The sequence below is a fragment of the Microcaecilia unicolor genome, chromosome 12 (genome assembly GCF_901765095.1).
Source record: "Microcaecilia unicolor chromosome 12, aMicUni1.1, whole genome shotgun sequence".
Lineage (NCBI taxonomy): Eukaryota > Metazoa > Chordata > Amphibia > Gymnophiona > Siphonopidae > Microcaecilia > Microcaecilia unicolor.
The window spans coordinates 38734552-38744496 of NC_044042.1; positions in this window are offsets into that span (position 1 = coordinate 38734552).

Below are 9945 nucleotides of genomic sequence, written 5' to 3' on the forward strand. Positions count from 1 at the left end.
CACAACCAGCCAATAGCAGAGTCAGTTAGATCAGAGATTGCCATTCAGTTTCTCGATTGAGCCCATACGGCTCTACCGCATTCAATTTAAAAATCCAGTTTTGCTCTTTGTAGTTCAGAATCTGATCAGTATTACCTCCATGGCACCCTGTCAAAAGAAACCAGACAAAAGAAACCATTTTCGTCATGGTCTATTATGTCGGGGTGCCTACCTCCATGTATGCTCTTTGTTACAGTATCAATAATTCTCCAGCGTAGATCAGCTGTAGTGTTATTTTAGATTTATGCTCAGTGAGCCGAACTTTTACTGGTCTGCTATTTCTGCCTGTTTTTCTTACATTTTCTTACATTAACCCCCTGATTCTATAAAAGTTGACAAAAATTGTGTGTGGAAATTTGCACGTGCAATTTAATTGAGCAAGTTAATTAGCTCCAATAATTAGCTTTTTAACAAGCTAGATTTAATTTAATTGGCCATTTACGCATGACCTGAAAAAAGGGGTGTGGAAATGGGAGAGTCATGGGGGTAATGGGAACATTCCTACAATTAATGCATGTTATAAAATAACGGGAATATGCGCCCAATGTAGGCATGTACATTTGTACCACATTTCAGTTGATGCAAATGACCACATCTAAAGTTAACAATCTAATTAAGTAGACCTTAACTTATAGTGTGGGGAATATTTCAAATTACATATTATCAATCTCCCAAACACATAATTATTCAAATAACTTTCTCAACCTTTATCCTCATAACGTATCTACTGATGATGGACATATAAGCATTATAATTTGTTATCTGGGGATCTTCAGATATTTCAAAAGTTTCCACCATATGGGACTTCGCCCCAAACTGTAAATGGTGTCCCTTGCATCCTCATGGATCAACCCGTAAAACACTTTTTTTTCTTTTTTTGTTGTTTAAATCTTAAAAGACATTTATATTCAGTTAATTTTTCAAAAGATATTACTTAGCTTAACTTAGCTTAGCTTAGAATAAGTAGCAGCAGCGATTTTTCTCGGCTTCAGAATGTTGGAGGTGCATTTTATTATATAGGTTGTTGAAATTAAGCCATGTCCCGGCTCTTGGCTGTGAACCTGCCATCTGCCCCATGGTACCCCTGTGAGTTTGTGCCACGGCACACAGTTTGGGAAATCCAGACTTAACTGTAGAATAGCAATGTCTAGTGCAGTGGCCCTCAACTGCAGTAGTCATGGCCACTGTATGGCATGAGGCAAAGATGGACGATAGTTAAATTAAATAACCTATGGGAAAACTAACTTGAATGTTACCCTGGTTCAGGGCATCTTTGACTAGTTGAAGCTGAAAACATATGATGGGGAGGGGGGAGGGGGACACAAATTTATACCTGGCTTTCAAGGTAGTACTCATAAGGAATATTTTTTTTATTTTTGTTACATTTGTACCCCACGCTTGGCAGGCTCAATGCGGCTTACATGGGGCAATGGAGGGTTAAGTGACTTGCCCAGAGTCACAAGGAGCTGCCTGTGCCTGAAGTGGGAATTGAACTCAGGACCAAAGTCCACCACCCTAACCACTAGGCCACTCCTCCAGCCTAGTTTGTCCAAGAATCAGAACTGTGCTGGTTCAAAGACAAACCTGTGTCTAACGCCTGAATCTGAGAATCACATTCTCCTACTCTTGGCCATAGTATTGTATCACACCTTTAGAAAATCTTGTTGTTTTTTTTAACTTAGTGGCAAGCATCTAATCAAGATGAGAGCATATCTATCACAGCAGAGCTTTAAAGGCTGTAAGATATTAATTACATACAAATTACAGCAACCAAGCTTACCCTAGTCCCCTGTGTACTCCTCTGATGAGAGAACCACAACGCTCAGCAGTTAGGGCATGAAATGAAAAACACCACGTGCAAACAATTATCACTAGAAAAGGCTCTCAGAATCCTGCTACAAGATTATTGCCCATGCTCGTTATAACAAACAGCAGAGAGTTATTTTGCAACAAAATGTTCAGTCTTTTATGGTCTTACAACTGGAAAAACTCCACTACTTTTCACCAGGTCCTGATATCTACATCATATGCTAAGATTTTTGTACACATGCTCACAAATGTGGGTGTGCATGTTTTCTAATCTTGCTAGTAATCTCTCCTTGATGTCAGTAATGCATTAAGGTAGGGACAATAGGCAGTTTTCCAGGATGGACCAGCAATTCATTAAGACAGAGTCATCAGGCAGTTTCCCAGGCCCGGGTAGGGATAGATCAGTGATTCGAAACCCCAGCCAATCAGGCTTTCAGGATATCCACAATGAATATTCATGAGATTGATTTGCATACCCCACCTCCTTGGTATGCAAATCTCATGCATATTCATTGTGGATATCCTGAAAACCTGACTGGCTGAGATTCCCCCAGGAAAGGTATGGGAATCACTGGATTAGGCATATAAGCAGGTCCAAAGCAGGTGTAAAGAGGGTACCACCAGGGACCCAATGCATCCTTAATCCATCTCTGCTTACTGTCTCTCCCTCAGAACCCATCACACTGACTGCATGGTTGTCTTGTATTCCCCTCATACCTATAACCATGTATAGAGAAGACACTGTAGCCACAATTTGTGCCTAATGATATAGGTACCTGTAACTAAAGAACTTAAAATTTCATCCCAAGCCCTTCAAAACAATGAGCAGTTCCAAGATACTAAACATTTCCCCCCATAGACACAGAAAGCAGAGTTACCAGACATTCCCCTGCTATCTACCGTTCCTGGTAGATGGCAGGGAATGCAGTCACACTCCATGGTGACAGCACCGACAGGGCCTATGTGCTGGAGCTCTCCCTTAGCTCAGGGAAGCCTTTTTGACTTCTTTGTGACTGCACAAGGGCTCCCACACTGCTACACAACAGTGGCATAGCTACGGGTGACCCTGTAAAGGGCACAGGTCCACCCACTGTTTCCTCAGGCCCATCTAGTCTAGTGGCTCATATGGTCCCCAAAGCACCTCAGTGGTGACAGCTCACGCTCCTCTCTCCCTCTTCTCCATTCACTGCACAGTATCTGCCCATCTCTCTCTGAACCCCTCCCCCCCCCGCCCGTCACTGGTAGCGATTCCTATAGCCAGCCTGTCAGCCCTGCAGGATTCCCTCTACCATGTGCTGCCCTTGATGATGTCACTTCCTGTTTCTTCACTGGCAGGGACATGGTAGAAGGAAGCCTGTAGGGCTGGTAATTTAAAAGTCCACTGGACTTGACACATACGAGATGTGCCACGGTATAGAAGCAGCAAGCAACCACAGAAGTGGAGAAACTGGATCCCCTACAATGGGAACGTAGAGAAATGCAATGGACTTCTTTTTATACAATTTTGTTTTACACAATTATTTGTCTATCTGCTCATTGTTTATATTATACCATATGTTCCTGTATATTTTATTACTTTTAGGCCATAGACTCCTGAGGCAGGCGTTCACCAAAATACAGTGCCGTGTCAAGTCTTTTCAACTGTATTTCATTCATCATTAAAGGATTTTTCCTTTCATCTCTCATCTCCTTGGCTGCATTTGGAAGCGTCCTGTTGATCACGCTACTCCTCTGTCTCCACCACAGTATAGGAGGGACATGAATGATCCATGCCATGTGGCCCAGCACTTTCAAGATACTCCAGGTTCAGGGCTACTGACTCCTGTTACTGTACATCATGAACCTACTAGTAAGGAGAAAGAACTTTCAGTCAGGTCAAGCTAATCCCCTTTGAACACCAGGGGAGATTAGGAGAGTAAGGTGGGAAAATAGAATTTCATTCTGTTTCTCAGCCTCTTTTTCCTGGTCTTGGCAGTTGACTTGCCATACCATCTGCACTGGCAAAAGATGAGCTAAGAAGTTGGTTCCAGGACTTCAAAACAGACATCACAAAATTTAAAAGATATAAATATGCGAGGTCCAGTCCAACAGCACACACATGGGTAGGCAGCTGGAGGACACAGAGTACCAGATGGAAGAGCAACATAACACAATCACTGCTGAACAGAAACTAGCACAAGACTTGGAAAAGCACAACCGAAACTAGGAGAGTTTTGGGAAGGTCAGTTTGGTGGGTTAAATCTTGTAAAATAGCCCTGGCCAGTTATTCGGAAATATTTAGAGCTACAAGACATTAAATATTTTGTATTAATAAAAACACAAAATAAAAGGCATTACCTGAGCCATTCTTTGACAAGCTCTAGGAAGATACCCTCAGAAAGACAAGAGCAAACACTCAGACCATAAAGGAGATGGCAATATTCAAATTACGGGCCAGCTGACCTCTGACGTTCTGTCTTTGTTTACTTACAATTTCCTCTCTGCAATTGCAGTTACCTTAACTAAGAGGAAGGGGACAATAACAGGTCAGCTGCCGATGGCCAGCATTTTGTCCCCTGTGCAAGTGTGGGACCGCTGCGTGATGAGCTGCCCACAGATGGCTGGGGTGGCGAGTCCTTTGATTAGCGCCGGCGAACGAGCGTCGACACTCTTGGACCTGGAAACAACTTCATCGCTCCCGAATCACTTAACCACCATGTCCAAAGGAGTGGAGGAGTGAATTAGGAATGAAATGAAATGAAATGGAAGTCATTTACAGCTGAATCCGTGTCGGTGGTGGCACTCCTAAACCCGCAAGAGCTATCAGCTTGGAGGTTTTTGCTCCCGTGGTTACATTGAATATCATCTGGAAGGCGCTCCAGGACCTAACGGTGGTAGTAAATAAGCTTGCTTCTGATATAATCTTATTAGTGAGCCACATGGATAATCTAATCAAATCCTTTGAGAATGAAAAATTGATACAGCAAATGAAGTTCTACAGGAATAGTAAATGGTTAAGATTTTGAAGATGATAATAGACCAGAAAATTTTGAACAAAATGAATATTATTACAGATGATTAATATCAAGATTGTTGTTTTCCGAGTTCCAGGTATGACTCCTAAAGTTTTTTTACTCTGAAATGATTCCTCTTAGTATATTTATTCAAAAGGAGTGAAGCCTATGAAACTGCAATTCCCTTAATCAGTGGGAATTGGATTAGAGACTCAAGTGTTTGTACTGTTAAATAATTTCTGGTTTTAAAAGAGAAAAAATGAAATCAGGTGTATTATTTCCACTAATATTGGACAATAAGTAAGTTTCCAACGAAATAAATTGACTACACACCATTTGGGGTTTGAAGAAGCCAACCAGATGATCAATCTGGAATAATGATTCAGATAAATAATAACTGGGGATAATCAGGTTAATACCACGTTTTCTTTGTTTACTGTTGTTTAATTGATCTCCTTGTCTTGTTTCACTCTCCCTATTTTGTGGTCTAAGGAAGAGTATAGAATTACCTGATTGAAATAATTCTTGTAGTATTTTGTCTGTATTTCCGGCAAGTTATTTTAGTGCTTTGTAAAATTAAATTGTTATAAATAAGATAAAATAAAAAATTGCCAGATTTCTTAAATTAATTGCAGATCTGAATTATACTCATCTTCTAGCAGAACATTGTCAGATGGGGGACACAACATCTGACATGACCATGTTTCGCCACTGTTTCAAGAACTGTCCCCTGCAAGGAATTAATAACACTTTCTTAGAGAATTAGAAGCTGTGGAGCAGAATGTTGACAATATGCGTCTAGTGACCTTGGATATAATATCCTTATATACGCAGATCCCCCAGGAGGGGGCATTGGATATTATACAACAGATTTTGCAAGCATAACCAAAACCACAGAGAATGTCATCAGAGTTCATTATGGTGATTCAGAAAAATTATTTTTGGTACAAAGATCAATATTATGAACAAGGATGTGGTGATTGGGGGGGGGGGGGGAGGGGGGTATGCTAGCTCCATCAGTGGCCACATTATATATTGTCCATTTGGAACCTCAATGGATCTATACTTCTGATAAGTTTCAAGCAGTATGCTTTTGGAAGCACTTTTTGGATTACATCTTTTTATGGACTGATACTAAACAAGCTTTGGATGACTTTAAGTGGTTGAACACTTTGATAATAATATCCAGTTTACATTGTCATCTAGTGACATCTATTGATTTTTTTGGACTTGCGGATTGTCAAGAAAGATGGTCAGTTATCCACCACACTCTATTATTTATTGCATTTGTATCCCACATTCCCCCACCTATTTGCAGGCTCAATGTGGGTTACATAGATTTAATAACATTGTCATATCAGGATATCAAATACAGTTAGTAATGTGTAGCGATCAAGGAAGGGAAGACGGAAGAGAGTGATTAGGGTAGTTATAAAAGGTGGGCATACATGGTTGGTGTGGTGACTTAGTGAGGTTATAGGTTCCCATTGTAGGCCTTGTTGAAGAGGAATGTTTTCAGAGATTTTCGAAAGATAGAAAACCAGTTAAACGAAATACACTTACACTTTGGGAGCTTTCACCCATACAAAGTTAAATATAACGTCCCAGTGAGCCAGTTCCTCCAGTTGCGGAGGATGTGCTCCTCTTTGGATGACTTCAAGAGTCAATCAAGATTGTTGGAAAAGAGATTTTGGTAGGTGGTATCCAAAATCTGTGGTCAGAAAAGCTTAGCCGAGGGCTCATTTTGCTCAATGTCCATTGTTATTACAGGAACATAAGGATGATAAGGAAGGGACCTTTACTTGTGTTCTCCCATATACAAGAACTAGTCAGCAGGTAGTACAGATACTTAAAATGCATTGGCACATTATATAGTTATATCCTTGTTTCAAGGACTTTCCAACCATTGCCTATAGGCATGGTAAAACAGTAGGTGAGTTTTGTGGGAGAAAGGGTTATTATGAGCCTGAGGCCATAAGAGGGATAATTACTCATAAATGCAACAAATAAATCTTGCGGACAATGCCAATAGAGCAGCATGACCATGGATGGTTCCATTTGGACTGATCCTCAAACGAGGTGGTGTTTAAGATCTAAAAGCGACACCGATTGTGGGACAAGGAATGTAGTTTATGTCATTCTTTGCGCCCATGTAATTTGGTCTACGTTGGAAGTAGAAGTCCTATTAAGATCTAACTAACTGAGCAAAAATCTTGGTTAATCAATCAGAATTTACAAGCCCTTTTAGTGGCCCATTGGTTGGCACAACAACATTCTGTAATAATATGACGAGATTCTTTATTACATTATAGAGAGCAGCAGACGATTTTTAAATTAAAACTGTTACATCCAATGGGTTACATTTAGAGTTGGAGTGGAAGGCTGTGATTTAAGTCAATAACAGACATTTTGAATAGAAGGATCCTTCCAGCAACTCAAACTTTTCAAAACCGCCGATGTTAGCACCTCACTTCACTCCTGCAAACTACTCCTCTGTCTGGTTCTCATCTCAAACATGGCGCTTAAACGTATCCGGTGACATCAGACGCCACTGGCCTGAGCTGACCAATAAATGATCTCAAAAGTTTAAAGACCCACTCTTCAGAAAAAATGACCCCATAGCAGCCTGGAATTAAGCCCCCCCTCCCCCCGGACATAAAGTTTGTAAACAATGAATCCACTTTTGTTCTTGCTGTATAAGCACAAGCTGTCTGTCACCCCCCCCCCCCCCACCTAATATTAAAATGTATTTGCTGTAAACCAACACATCTCAGAGACTTGAATAAATAGTTCTCTCTGACACAGAGTACTGCCAATGGTGCTGTAAATTTTTTTTTTTTTTAAAATATTGATGTTACTTTTGTGTTCTGTTAACCGGGTGGATAGCTTTCTCAAGGTCTGATCTACATATTTTTTTGTTACATTTGTACCCCGCGCTTTCCCACTCATGGCAGGCTCAATGCGGCTTACATGGGGCAACAGAGGGTTAAGTGACTTGCCCAGAGTCACAAGGAGCTGCCTGTGCCTGAAGTGGGAATCGAACTCAGTTCCCCAGGACCAAAGTCCACCACCCTAACAACTCGGCCACTCCTCCACCTATAACTTGTTGCAAGGGCATATTAATACAGTAGACAAATTCTGATGTGCAGGACGTTTTATGTCATAGAATGAACTGTCTGCCTGATTGTGGATCTAAAAAGTCTTGTGTGACAAGCATCATGCCGCACATCCCACATGATCAGTGCCTCGTGAGAGTGACTCTGAAGCTGGCCATACAGGATGCAGATCTCAAAGCTGCAGGAGACATAATTTCTTTGAGATTCCGTCCTCTACTGTAAGCTATTCTCATTTTAGTGTCTGAAAATGCTGGTAGTGTCTGAACAATATGCCAATTTTTCCTAATAACATTGGATATTTGTGGGGCTGGAGTTGAAATATTTCAAAACACACATTAATCCTCCCTCATCTTCTGTATCTTTCCTCTGCCTCTGTAGTAGGAGATAGTCCCAATTATTACATTTTGCCCTTCTATAGCCTTTATGGACTAATTGATTTGGGGGTACCCCGTTCTCTTAGTCTCTTCTTGAAGGCCCTTGATTTCTCTCTGAAGTCCCTTTCCTCCTAACAGATTCTTCTAAAACTTAGGAATTGGGAAAAGGGGAGACTGTTCTTTAATTTCTTCAGGTGACAACTTGTATAATCAAGGAAGGTATTTCTGTCAGTATCCTTCCTAAAGACGCTTGTTTCTAGTCTTCCTCCCATTTTCTTCTCTCATTTCCAAAATAATCGGCCCAAACTCCTAATGCTTCCTCTTGTGGGATCACTGTGTATAAACTCACTATATCCATAGTGACCATCCACCAAACATTTTGGATGTCAACACAGCAGGTTAAATGATATGGAAAGTGGTTCAAGTAAAGATCCCCTACTCAAAATGATAGGACAAGCTGGAGGGTAAACCAACTGTTCATGTATTTTGGGAAGAATATAAAAGAGGGGAATACGTGGATTGTTCTTATTTAAGAATGAAATTTCCTTTTGCGTTATACAACTTTGTACAAATCCTCTCCCAGTGATGGAAAAAAAATCAATTTCTGAAGTTCTTTTGTGGGATCAGTCAGTTCAATATAATCAAGAGGGTTTTGAAGCTGTCTCCACACTTCCCTCGTAATCTTCTCTCTCTTGAATCACAACTGAACCCCTGTTATCTGCTTGTCTGATAATTAGGTGACAATTCATTTTCAGTACTTCAATTGTTTGCCTTTCTGCTTTAGAACAATTGGTAAAACCATTTTTGTTGTTTCTACTCCATCTGTACCAGTTCTTTGAGGACTAGTTGTTTGAAAATCATCAATGCCAGTGAAACAATCGCGTGAACCATGGACCTTGACGCAGGACCCGAACCCTTGGCCATTGTTGGACGTGGGATAACAAAAGAGACTATGCAACTGCAAAGATAAGTTCTTGTTCAAAAATTATAAATTAAAACATATAACAAGACTTTCCTCTCAAGATTAAAGAATATACGGAGGTTTTTATGCCAATGATGAGTGAGTACTCCATGAAGTTGGAAGCCAATGTGCTGTTTATAATGGATTTACTTATGTATACTTGAGGCTTTTCCTCCATTTTTTAAGAAAATATCTAGCAATACGCTGAATAAAGAGGATCTAGACATTGATAGGCTTAGGAAGTATTTTGATCCTTTGTTTGGCTCTGGTATTGTGATTTAAGTCAGTCACTCAGAGTTCTGGGACTGGGTGACGCAGTTAAAGAGGAATTATAAAAACAAATTTGACAAACGCCATCTTGGCAGGGGTAATCTCTAAGCACGAATTGAGCTGGCGCTATTGGCAAATTGAGGTAAGGGCTTTGGATTTAAAAGTTTTTCACTTGTGAGGGGTTATGTACATCTTTTCCTGCAGTGTAGTATTGATTCCTTGTAGGGGACAGTCCTTGAGACAGCCCATAGCAGCAAAACCTGGGTCATGTCAGACATTATGTCCCCCGTCTGACAATGCTCTACGAGTATAATTGAGATCTACAATTAAGAAATCTGACAATTTAACAAGAGATAGCTGTATGTGCAGTACAAAAAGTATTA